The sequence below is a fragment of the Rhyacophila brunnea genome, unplaced genomic scaffold, assembly GCF_057557595.1.
Source record: "Rhyacophila brunnea isolate RB1 unplaced genomic scaffold, BYU_Rbru_1.0 scaffold_12, whole genome shotgun sequence".
In the NCBI taxonomy this organism is placed as follows: Eukaryota; Metazoa; Arthropoda; class Insecta; order Trichoptera; family Rhyacophilidae; genus Rhyacophila; species Rhyacophila brunnea.
The window spans coordinates 43,898,529-43,912,767 of record NW_028232774.1 but is presented as its reverse complement, the minus strand read 5'-3'; the positions used below and the strand labels follow the sequence as shown (position 1 = coordinate 43,912,767).

Genomic DNA, 14,239 nt, shown 5'->3' with positions numbered 1-14,239 from the left:
AACAAACATTGCATTTAAATGATTTTATAGTAGATGACGTATATTACGTTTTATATTGGTTGCATACGTAAGTGATGATACGTCTTGCTATCTATGATCAGACATACAATTTAAACGGGTTTCTTCATTACATACCTTAGATGTTATGTTTATGTTACGTGTGTCTAATGTAGTACGAGTATATTTAAAATAATGTAATCAAACTGTCTACTTATATAGGAACATTCATTAATTTATTAAGTAGGTATTTAAGTGGATAAATCCTTTGATTATTTAAAACCAAATACCGTTTTTAATTATTAGTGTTTCAACAGTACTTTGAGTTGTATAATATTTTACTTGTACATACACAAACATCACGTCTATTTTTATATTTTTTAGTAGTAGTAATAATAATTCAATATTTAGTAGTAGTAATAATAATTAAAAGAGTTTAAATATTATCGGTTTTTTTTAAGAATTAACTAGAATTCTAGAAGAAAACATATGTTATTATGTTAATTTAATCGAGCAAGTGTTGTAATGTTATTAAAATAGGTAGATACTCAAATAAAGGTTGGTAATTAGATGGGAATACTTATATAAGATTCTTTACTCGAAGAAGTTATGTAAAAGATAAGTGAAAATAATAAAGGTAAACAATATTTAAAGCGTCGTCACCGTTATGCGGATAATTCGATAAATTTTGACATTTATTATTTAATTACGCTCAGACACGGATGTGTGTATTAATATTTCAAAATGATAAGCTTATAGGGGCTCTAAACAATGTTAAATTGGCGTTCACATATTGAAAAGCTATGATCACAACCCCACCCTATCCCTCGCACCCACACTAACACACCACTTGAAGCAACACAGCCTCCGGTCGGAAATGTGTGAAAGTGACGTCACTAGTGAGCACGGGATGGAGCGAAAAAAGCTAATATAATTGGCTATTAAACTCAATTAGTCATTAAATCTAAATAATGTGTTTATGCCTTGATTTTGCAATACCTATATACCGAAGTATTGATTATTTAAATTTGAAAATACATTTACGTTTATTGAATATCTTTCTCCTTGTTCTTTCAGATATAAAAATGATTATAAATTAAACATTTTTTTTATAATTTATCATCATAAGCCTAGATTAATCCACTATTCTGCACTTTTTAAGCTACATACTTCCACATATTCTAACTTGTCAGGACACAGACCTCTAGGTCTACTATTTTGATATTTTATTAATTTATCTTGAGACTTCTTTGAGTTATGTGTCTTGGCCAATTTTTCAAGATTTTTAGCCTTAAATTAAAATACACCTCATTTCTAAGATTCAGCATTTCTATATACACGTAATTTAGAGAAAAACTCATCTAATAATAAATTATATGGTCAATGATCAGTATTATTTGATAACTATATTTCAATGAGGCACAAAATATATATGTAGTTTATAAAAAAAAATACAATAATACATAATATATATATATATATATCATTAATTTTAGTACCTTTAAAATGTGTGAAAAAATATTTAGTGATTAAAATAACTTCTCCATTGTTTGTGAAAAACATCTAATTGTAATATTTAAATAGTTTATAATAAATATAAGTTATATGAATTGATGTAAACGATATGAATAGAGTTCATATAATGTAAAAAGAACATTTATCAGCTTAGTGGAGACAGCCAAAAAATAACTAAAAATGTTTTCATACAAAGAAGAACTTTATTTCCGTACAAAATATATAATATTTATTATGCTCTGTGAACTGCGTTTGCGAAATCTCCGGATTATGTTATTGTATTATTTAAGGCTACCATACAAAGCTTAATATCACCTTCATTTTTAGAAATAATATATAGCAGCCTCCTTTAACAATGACGCTTTAATCTTTTCAATACAGCTTTTCCGGCTGGTGAATATCCTCTTGTGCCACCCTTTGTCTCCTTTCGAGGCGTCGCATTCGCAAGCGCTTCCGAGCGACGCCAGACGACGCCAAACCATCGCAGCGATCGCGCGTCCCGGCGCCGTGACGTCACTGCACGACAGGACCTAAACCTGTGTAATTCGACACCGTGATCAGTATTCAATCCACAGGTAGAAAGACCTGCGACAGTTTTCTTTTACATACCGGCTTATCGCGTACGGCCCCGACTTTTTCCCGTTGTTCTTAACGTCAAAGGGACTCAGAGATTTATGTGGCTTGGATATTCACAAATAGCCGCGTTGGTGTGTTTTGTGAAATTATTGTTTTTCTTTGACAATTTGTGAAATTCTATTTGACATTTAAGATTTTCAAAATAAAATGAATATACATATTAACTTAAACATGTAGTGAATGTGATAAAAAGTGTAATTAAAAACCATCAGTATTATAATCACTCATTAATACCCAGAAAATATGTAATAAATACCGTTGAAAATTTTATTAATATAAACAAAACTCTACAAAATACAAAGATGTGTAAAAAATAAATAATAAAACGTTTACTTTCTTAAAAATAAGTCTTTGTATTATCCAGTTACCTAAAAAAATATTTTAAATCTATTTGCGACAAACCGAATAATTAACTTCAAAGAGATTATTACAGCAGAGTATGTAATTAATTTATATCATAAAAATATAATTCAAGTAAAATACCAACTATCAAGACGTGATAAAAATATATTATTAACCGATTATGACATTTAATTATTATTAATATTATTGTGTTTTTCAAAAAAAAAAATTGAATAGTAGGTTAAACACTCTTTTTAGAGTAATATCTTGACTAAAAACGCAAAAATTGGCAAAAGAAGAAATCACCTTGAAACTTATTCAGAGTTTGGGTAGAAGCTTAAATAGTACAAGAGAAGTCGAATTAAAGCTCAAAATGATAAGTGTGTTTGGCATCTGAAAATATGGAGGCGCTTTGAGAATGTCAGGTAAGTGAGATAAAGCTTCAACTTTTATGAAGAACTTTCTTTATTACTTGAAAACGGTAATCTCCTAAGAATATTAATTTGTCAAACAAGATCTCCAATGGTAATTTATTTATTTTTAGTACTTCCGAACAATTTTACTGAATTTATCTTCAACATTTATTATAAGCTGTAAAAGCTTTTGTTAAAGGATTATCGTGGAATGCAAATTATTGATTAAGAGACTGACAATAAATGTTGTTGTTGTTATTAAACAATTATTTTAAAACTTTTAAAGCAATACACATATTTTTGTTTGTAATTATTATATAAATACTCATAAAAAAAGTCCAAAGTATAGAACTAAATATAAAAAGACGAGACCCGCAAATAACTAAATCTATAATATTTCTAAAATTTATTATGCTCTATCATTAAAAATATGTTTATTTTTAATACCTTTGTAAAATAATATTCTAATCAAATTTCTTTATTGAAAAATTCATTTTGAATATTTGATATCTTAATTATTGAAGTAAAAATATTTTTTTATTATTTATAACAGCGCTATTTTATTATTTTTGCAAGCATTAATTAAAAAATATAAACATTTCTGAAAACCTGCAAAGCATCTATCGATTAAATTGCCCCAATAAGCTCATCACGGCTTACTGCTTCAAAGAGCAAAGAACACTTACAAAAAGGGGTGAACTATGAACATCGATAGTACTATTATTTATTATCAATATTATAATTTACTTTTTATGTATTTTTATAAAATCTAACATTAACATATTTTTATAGTAATCTGTGTCACTTTTAATAAATGTGCTGATATAAAGCCTATGTTGCTAAATAAAATATGTTTTGATATCGCTGAATTAAGAAATTCATTTAATTCATAAAAATGATAATAATATTTTGTGGCATTAATATAATATGCTTTCGATGGTAATATCTTCCGACATAATCCGAAATATTAATCAATTACCTACATTCAAATTTGCAATCTACTTCAAATAATTATACTGTCTAGCTAAAAGGTTAATTAATTTAGTCTATAAGTATTCAAATTCTAATGGATTTAAGTTTTTTACTGTTGCAATTGAGTCGTTTTTTGCGACCCGGGTTTTGCCTTTCGACATCTTCAGGCACTATGTGCACTCACCAAAAGGCTAATACTTAGACTGAAACTTAAATCCATTAAAATTTAAATTCCATCAAGTACCTTCGGACGATAGTATGAATATTATAAGTATTCAATATAGATAAAAAGATGAAGACATGTAAGCTCAATATTATAGTTTCCGTCATACTTTGTATTGATATTCGTATATAAACGTGGTGATTACAGTAGAGAATAATTTTATTATTTAACATAAAACACACACTTTCATAATAATTCTTCATTGCACTATTATCTAAATCTAAGGTGCTCGGGATTGTTGTAGTTTTTCATTGTTTTGGATTTCATTTGTCCTATGTTGCTGCATTATTTATATTATGTCACAAAACAATAATTATATTATATCATCACAAAATTTTCTTCCGTCCTGGATGATCCAGCGCTGACTGTCTAATTTATCACCATATATATTTAATAATAAGAGTGCATAGTATATTGTGCCACCCATGAGATTAGGATACCCTTTGTAGTAGCTATCCACCCAGTAATTTTTAAAACAAGAGTCTATATCTTTCTTGCTTCAAAACAAGCAGTTTTCAAAATTCATTCAAAAACATATTTAAATTATTTTTAGTAAGTTTTGAAATCATTTAATGGAGTAATTGCATTTTAAAGTTTGACATGCCCTCTAAAATCAGGCATAATGTTTATTTCTTTGTAGTTTATGTGCATGTTCTATAATCTATATTATTATTATATCGAATGGCCTAATTTTTTTTCTAGCATAAGTACATATCGCACCCGGGGAATAATAGTCGCATAACTCGAAAAACTTTTTTTTGCAGGAAAGCGGTTTTAATAATTTATTTTGGTGTGTTAAATCAGTTTTTTTTAATTTACTTTATAACAGCGTGAAGTTGGCATACTTGAGTCATCTCATTTTGAATGTTTTCCGCAATAACTATGGCACAATGATCATTGTGCCATTATTTCTGCTTGAATCCAAGTAAAATATTATACTATGATAATGACAAAAATACTTTTAAGGCCATCATTATACTTTTAACAATTATGCCGCTATTCGTGCGGATAGAAATGATATCTTGGAGCATTTCTGTATACTTAACTCAAAAATGACAAATTTGGACTTGTGTCACTATTATTCTCCGGGTGCGATATTTATAAAAATAGTTACATCATCTATTGTTAATTCTGAGTCGATAAATTATTGACTTCTTCTTCTTCCACACTGTCATGTCCCAACATTGGGGCATAGGGCAAGCACAAGTTGATGCCACTTCCCTCGATCCATCGCCAACTCTTGCGCCTCCCGCCATGTCAGACCTGCAGCACGTATGTCGCTCTTGTAGCACCGGTGCAGGGTGAGGGCCGGCCACGGCGATGGAACCCTTGAGGCACAGCCTCAAATTATTGACTTACCACGTGTTATTCACAGAATAAAAACGTTTTAATTAAAATACATTGTAAGATAGGTAGTTTATAGTATTTTTTTTGGCTTAATAATCCAATCTGTATGTTAGCCAACTCATGAAAGGACTTTAGACGAGACACATGAGGAATTTTTTAACAATTTTCCATTTATTTTATCAGAGAAATACATAAATGAACAGTATATAGTACAAGATAATAAAAAAATATATTATAGGTTGCAAGAGCTCACCTCTGTAGAAATTCTGTATGTGCGATTTTTTTCAAAGTCTTCGCGAATGATAGACCGTGTTTTGTGATTTATTTTCACAGGATTTTCGGGGATTCCTTCGACTCAGTAAGCCGAAATCACACGTCACAACCGAAAAGGTCGGGGAATCGGCGCTAAGAGGATTTTTTCATTCCAGTCGTATCCCTCACTCACCCCACAGGGGGACGTATGTGGTATTAACTCATTGAGAATCGATAATTATAAAGACGCATTTATTGTATATTGATATTTTTCAAACATATAACTTTGTTGTTAAATTCGTAGATACATTTTCATTGATTGACACTCCGTAACATGAATCCAATAAACTACGGAATAAGAAAGGTGTATTCTATGTTAATATTTTTTCATAATAATACTTTACTACATGTTTTTACATTAGAACTGGTTGCCATGGCATAATACATAGGCGGTCTCTATGAAAGTTGTTTTGGAAGCGTCACATGAAGAACTTTCAAAACCTGAACAGCGTCTACTAGAATGTATATGATTCCAAGTGACTATGAGACTTAATACATTGTTATTTTAGTTAAGCTTAATTTTTCTCTCTAGGTATATAAAGCTTTAACTTTTCTGAAAGTCCGACTGAAAATCTAAAATTCTTCAACGTTTCTTTCTGAAAACATAATTTGTTATACCAACGACAATTAATTCATATCTTAGCACAACTGACATCATATTATATATTTGAAATATGCCCGAATAGGCATGTTTTATTTAATTAATTTTAGCTGTGAGTTATGACATGGTAAAAAAACTCTGCGAGGTAGGTACTCATATAATCTTTAAAGATTATACTTTTATTATTCTTCATTTTCTGCCATATCCACCCCTAGTTAGAGCAAATGGACACCACGTGGCACCTCCAAGACATCGGTATACCAGCATCTCGTCGCTTTGCCATATATACTATAGTATAGATAGTATTTAGCAGCCTTCCAAGATGCTGCAATCCAGTTGCCTTAAAGAACAGGCAATCCAGGTTGAGGTTCTCTTCTGACATCCACAACACGTAGCCGAGCCAGGTCCAACGTCACCTCTCCACTCTCAGCGTGATGTGAGGCTGCTTTATTGGCCACTTATTGATCAATAATTAGATATTTGTTTAGAATAGTCTCAGAATCTATAAAAACAATATTTATTACTTCCCCCATTTTTCTATATTTTTCATTGACTTTTTATTTAATTAATTCATCATCAAGTACTATTAGATTGTTATGATAGGGTGACATTTTGTGATCATTTTGAAATAAAGTTTTTTTAAATGTCTAATTTAACCGAATCGTTGACGTTGACAGCTGTTTTGGGCTAGAAAGCCATGTTAATAGGGGTCGATTTTAACTGAAGGTGAAGTTATAGACAACCCGTTTGGATGGTTGTGAACGAACGATAAGATATATTTTATATCAATATCTTAATATCCGTTTTCTTCTCGTTCAAAACAGTGACATTTTAAAAAGAATGTATTTTAGTACTAAGTCTAATCTATGATTCAACAAACATAGATAGAGTATTTTCGTTTTACTTTGTATAAAGTTTTTTTTGTATTTCTCCAGATAAAAGAGTATTTTATTTGAAGACACGTACATGAAAAATACGTATATAGTAGACAAATTGCTGAATATATGGCTTTGTGTTGGTGAGTTAACGGTCCGTATAGCGTTAAGGGAGCGAAGCCATAGAAAAAAGGAAACGCAGGATTTATCGGAAAATTGACTCGGCAGTCCGCGTTCCTAAAACGTATTTAAGTCGGTTAATGTTTATTTTTTAATAGTAAACCATCTACGTTTTAAACTGAAATTGAATTTTGAAATCAATACTAAATAGACGGAAATGGTTTATTTGAATTCGAATTTGTGACGTTGTTTGTCCACTTTCTGATAAACATATCCGGCCCATTACTATATTTTCATCAGCTTAGTGGCCAATGGTGGTAATTACGTTTGCTTACTTTATTAGTCTTACCGCCTTATGCCCAACATGCCAGCTAGCACAACCAACTTATAGTTTTTGGTTTTATTTTATACAATGTACAATAGTATTGTAAACAATCTTTTACAGTATTAAAAACATTTGAATATTTTAATTATTTACGAGCTATGCAATACACATATTTTTAATTTTACTTGTGTCCTGTCTAGATTTATCTCATTATAACCAGATTTTAAACAAAATTGATAAACTCTAGATTTTCTTTATAACATACAAATACCCACGATTGCCGCGCGGCTTTAGCGTTGGTCTATAGCGTCGTGGGTCCTAGGTTCAAATCCTGTGTCTGGCAAAAGTACAAATATTTTTTTTTTCATTTATGTATGAGTCAGAGTATGGACCTAATAGGTTGAGCAAGTGGCTGACATCAATTTCTCGTAAAAACAAAATCTGTCAATACAAACCTCTACTTTCTGGAGGCTTATATTATGATCTTATTAGGATCGGACGTAATCAAATAATAATAATAATATAAAAAATACATAATATTATCATGAATATTCTAGTATGTCAAGTTATTATCCCGATATGACTAGAGCCTTTATATTAACTTCCATTTAATTTCAGTAGTATACGTGAGTTTATTGTGTTAGTTATTTGATAAGTTAGTATTATTAAGGACTTTTACCATTATTTGTTTAATATGATTATCCAAAATGGCAAAATTGATTTTGATTGGATACATAATAATCAGATATCACACAGAGTATTACTATATTTAATTTTAGTTAATCACACTCATCATAAATGTGTGTCCATACTCAATAGGCATTGCTTTATTATTTTATGAATAAACTTCATTCCATGGTCTCCATAAGTTTGCTCTTCGTAAAATTTTAATGTCACGTACTAATATATTATCCGAATTCATTAGTCAAATTCGATAAACTCAATAAACTTAGGTTAGCATATACGATTAAAATAGGGTACATATTTATTTATTTATTTATTATAAAGAATCGAAAGTAACAATAGTGATAACATATTATATTTATTGTAGTATATTATGATGGGGTCATCACATTTGTATAATCATAGTAAATACAAAAAAAAAATGAAAATAAGATTCAGAGAAGGTACATTATTGAAATTAATACTGGCTGTTTTTTCTAAAGAAATAAATATGCTTTATTTTAAATAAGCAGTAAATTTATTGAAATTAACTAGAAACTACTCGTAGCATAAAATATATTTTAAATTGCAGTAAATTAATGGAATAAACACCTTTAAAACATACCCATTAGGAGAAATCTGAGGAAGTAAATTTAAGCCGAGTACGATTCGTAAATAGCTACTATTTTTTTTCATCAGGCAAGTAAGTAAAATCTTATACATAACGCCATAATAAACTGATTAAAACTTTTTTCGTAAAAATATATTATAATACTCAACGTATGATATTCACGTTGTTTATGATTATGTAGTAAATTCGTTTGTATAATTTAAAAAAAATGCAAAATTTAAATAAATAATAGTTAATTACTAGATTGAATGGTAAACCAGTCGTTTAATGAAGTCAATAAGCTTCTATCACAATACCACTATACAGGCTTAGGGGATTATGCAACCCCTAATGAGATTTCATATACTTTGTTCTATCACAATAATTAGAACAATACATACATTAATGCGATTATAGATAAAATGGAAAACCCGAGTTTCAGTTTACCAAGTAACATATTAAAAGTTCACATACTATCGTGGCAAATCGTTCGCTGGAATTATTATAATAAAGAGTCTTTGTTCATTTAATTATTATGCAAGTTCAAAATTAGAAATTGGATCCAAAAAAATGCTTATCGATGATAAGGAATTTCTAGCCATTAGTAGATCGATCTGATCGCCTTCAATCCCCAGTCCCTATCTTCCCTTAATACATACAAATCCATAATATTTATCTTAAGAATTGAAGGCATTAGTTAATTGTTTTCCCAAGGTGCAGAAGTAACCTGTCATTGGTAATGCCAATTGGGAGAGCAATAACTCTTTTCAACCAAATCACTTCGGATATTGACATATTCTAACTGCGTGAGATTGAATATAGGTGAGCATTGTTTTATACATTCTTAAAATAGGGTCTGCTTAACTCGTTGGTGTACTTCCTTGTATCTAATTTATATATTTTTTGTGTTTACACTTTTCTATTATTATTATTTCTATTATATCTATTACTTTTTTTTATATAATACTGTTTTATTTGTATTTCTTTTCTTCTCAATGTTACATTGTGAACGTCTTTAATTAATGCTTTGTAATATTTACTAGTATATGTAAAAATAAATAAAATTTGAGATATATTTTTTAGAAAATTATATTGACAACACTCATTTTTTTTAAATTTAGATTTTAAACCCATCCATAAATCTGCATTTAACAAAAAAGTTTTTTGAAAAACATTGCATAGAAACCCCACGATTGGAGTAATAAACAACCCCTTATTTTTTAATATTATAAATATTAATTTTGTATTAATTTAATGCAGCAACAGTGTATAAATACTTGTTCAACTAAATTTGCATTAGTTGAGACTTCGTATCATAATAAAAAATAAACCCGTATGTCAAGTGTCTATGTATACGAAAAATAGGTCAAAATTGAGCTTGATAGTGATAGAAAATAGTGGAAATGGTTACTTTAATTTGAAATATTTAGCTCCTTTATTTCACATATCCCTATTGAAAATTTTGTTCTAGTATGTGCTAAAAGTCTGATGTTTGTATTTATACTAACAGTAGGAGCAACTTTAGCAATCTGTCAGTGACACTCATAAAATACTGGCGAATTGTGAGAGATAGCATTTCCCATAATATAACCTTTCTGCCTAAACTTTGCGGATCAGCCGTATAGAGTGAAGCCTGTCATGAAATACAACCTGCTTGTAAAATACATTCCATTGCTCATTGTTATAAGTAAATATTATGTATATAATATTATTCTAACAGATTGTAACATTGTATAAAATATTCCTAAATACATTATTTTGTATAATGTAACCGACAATGGCCAATCATTAAAGTATCTTTTCTAAAAGAAACACCTCAGTTTTAATTGGTAAAATGCCTACTAATATCGCAACAGCAGTCAATCAAATTCAAATTTATTTATTTTACATAATATAATAAAGATGACAAATTATAAATTCAAAGCGTTCACAATGAGACATAAAGTAAATGTTAACAATTTTCAAATAAAAATACAGGTAATGTAAGTAAATAATACAAAAAGAAAAATAAAAGTACATGGAAGCACACATATTGAACTAAGTTAGACCCTATCTTAAAAACTTATAAAAGAAGGTCCACCTAAATTCAGAGAGAGAGAGAGAGATGTCAATCATGATAGAAAAAAATTAATGTGAAATAAAAAAATAAGCATAGACCTTTAAAGATTAAATACAAACCATTTAAAAATCCCTTTGTGTTACCCAAGTTGAATTGACTGATAGTTTGAGGAACTTGCATTAATCTTTCCTTTCGTAACATAATATTCCTGAAATATTATCATAGAGTGTGGTTAGTATAAAAATTAGTTAGGTCAATCAACAAGGCCGGAAAAACCCCCAGTATATACGTCAAGAATTGCTTGCAGCAGAAGATACAACATATAGGAAACTAAGAGAAAGGCGAGTAAAAACAATTGCTTATGACAGAGAATTATAATATATTTTGTACGTGGCTTAAATATCAAATGTGTCATTCTTTACGATGGAATAACGACTTATATCTAACCACACAATTAGATTTTTCTTGAAAATTTGAAATTGAATATTTAAAATTGTAGCAGTTTTAATCTCATAAAATATTGTCTACTAAGGTAACTAGATGGAATTCTCACTCATCTTATACTGGTTGCGATATGCTAACGCATTATAAATATTTCTTTTTATTTTACCACTGTATAGCTACACATTTTTTGGACATTTAAAATGTAATGATTAACATAATAGACTTTTAAATATTTGTAATTATCTACATTGTTTTTACATTTTATTTTTTTAAATATTAGTTTATTATCTACCGAATAATATTAGCTAAGTACTGTTATATATTATTATTTTTTCCAAAAAACTAAATAAAAATGACAAATATTATCTTAATTCAAAAAGTCATTAGCAGAAAATTGTGTCTACGTACAATTTATATATCACAATTTGTATTACGATCTAATTGTTATTTAATTAAAAACAGTGAAAAAGATTACAAAAAACATTGTAATTTCATTCCAAAAATTGGAATACAAACTGACAGTCATAATAAATGGTTTCAAATTCTTTTCTACGGAAAGCAAACTAGATACGTCCCTTTTATATTTGATTACCCTATGCCTGCGTATCGTTCAGAGTGGATCGATAATAAAGTAAAGAAGTTGTTTAATGAAAAAGTTTGTAATACGATTTGCGCTTTTGATACTCTCCTATACATTCACATACCTGCCTAACCAGCTTTTTGATACAGATACCCCAAAAAGGGCGACCAGACGAAAAGGTTCATTGAAAAAGGTAAACATTTTAAAAAGGATTATATTGATTTTATTTAAAACCTTTTCCTAGTTCATTTGTAATAGGAGTTAACTTAAAGTTTATTATCGTTATACATAAAAACAGTAACGGAAACTCAATAGTAATCGACTTTTTAATGTAGGTACCTATACTATGATCTGTAAAAAATAATTTTAATCCAAAAATGAATGTTAAATAATAATGAATAATGCGAATTAATTCATTAATTCATCTGTAAGTATGTAAACTAAAACGTGATACATATTAAAAGCAACGCTTTTAATTAAAATTTAATTATTTGGTCTGTAATCGCGTAAATATAGATAATAGAGCCAGGAGAAAAATAATATTGATTAATTTAGATACTAAAATATTTATAGCTTTTGTAAGCATTTGTTTGGTTTATAAAATATATAGCGTAGCTATTTAATTAATTCTCAAGAAGAAAAGATAGACCGAATATATTAAAAAAAAAATATCCATGAGTTTATTGGCGTTACTATATTATATTACCGCAGGTATATTATATCAAATCAATCACTGTCTACTTGGCATGTGTATTTTTTTCGATTACTTTCTTCCAATATTCAGTCTTCGTCACTGCAGTGTAATGAATGAATGACATTAATATATTTACTGATCCTGATCGTATTATAAAATGGTATAAGTATTCATTCAATGTATTATACGAATTGATTAAAAATATGTTGTTTAATACAATATTATAAACTGTCACAGAACATTCCTAGAAATCGAACTGTGTAGCTACTAAAAATAGATTTTTGAAGTTATACTTCTTTTAGCGCGTTTGGAAAATCAGATCAGAGTGTATTTTTGGCGTGTGACATGTAACACATAATTTATTTTTTCACACGAAAAAAATGCACTCGATTAGATTCGAACCACCGATTGTTCGGTTATCAGCAGAACGCACTACGTTTACGCCACAGTATGATACTCCAATTGTGACGATTATACAGTATAATAATATAGTTTAGAAATGTTCCATTGCCTTTTAATTAGGCAACGGAATAATTCTAAACTATAATATTATTCTGTATAATCGATCCGATTGGAGTATCATACTGTGGCGTAAAGACAGTGCGTTCGGCTGATAACCGAACAATCCGTGGTTCGAATCCAATCGAGTGCGTTTATTTTTGTGTGAAAAAATAAATTATGTGTTACATGTCACACGCCAAAAATACACTCTGATCTGATTTTCCAAACGCGCCTAAAGAAGTATAACTTCAAAAATGAAAATGTGTTCTAGTAAAGTAGGAATTGATAGTTACTACTATTATAATATACTGAAACACAAAACATGATCCGTTTAGTTACCAAATGTAATTTAAATTATTACCGTTCCGTATATGTAAACTAATAACTTTACTAGTGTCTAACTCTAACTGACCTAAATTATTAATCCTTTATCGACAAATAAAATCAGTCCGTTAGCATTTGTTATAAATAAAATTCGCAAAGTTGCCTAACTAAAGTGATAATATTTTAGTTTCTGATCATTAATGTAGTATTTTAATTAGGAAGTGAAACAAACAAAAAGTTTGGCAACCCCACCACGGCAACCGCACGTTTTGGCTTACTTTTCGTTTAAATAGATTGACCTCTGGTCATTTTAACGTTTTATTACATTCAGGGTAGTAAATAATATAGTCTATAAAGATACAAGGTACGGTTATTGTATTATTACTTACACAATAGACAAACATTTCTCAAATTATCGTAATTGATGGCCCTCTAATACATATTAATATTGCGTAGTAATTTTCTGTCAATAAATTATTTTATAGGTATAGTCACTTGAAAGCAGATTAACTCCATCTAAATAATATTTGTCGATATTCATATGGGTGCATTTTATATATCCCTTCATCCATCAGTTTTATACATCACTTATAGGTACTTATTAATTTTATTATGAAAATAGAAACCGATCAAAACGTAATATACTCGTATTAAAAATTAGTGAGAATCAAATTTCGTAAGCATTG

The 14,239-nt window shown here is 29.0% G+C and overlaps 1 protein-coding gene across 1 annotated transcript in view; it reads left to right on the top strand.

Annotated features, from left to right (window-relative positions):
• The first annotated feature begins 1,977 nt into the window (after positions 1-1,977).
• The window catches only part of LOC147078198 (uncharacterized), a 63,779-nt gene continuing 51,517 nt past the window's right edge, over positions 1,978-14,239 (top strand). Inside the window, exon 1 of the mRNA XM_085940222.1 lies at positions 1,978-2,915. The gene's annotated coding sequence lies outside the window, so the exon portion shown is untranslated. The remainder of the gene's footprint in view (positions 2,916-14,239) is intronic.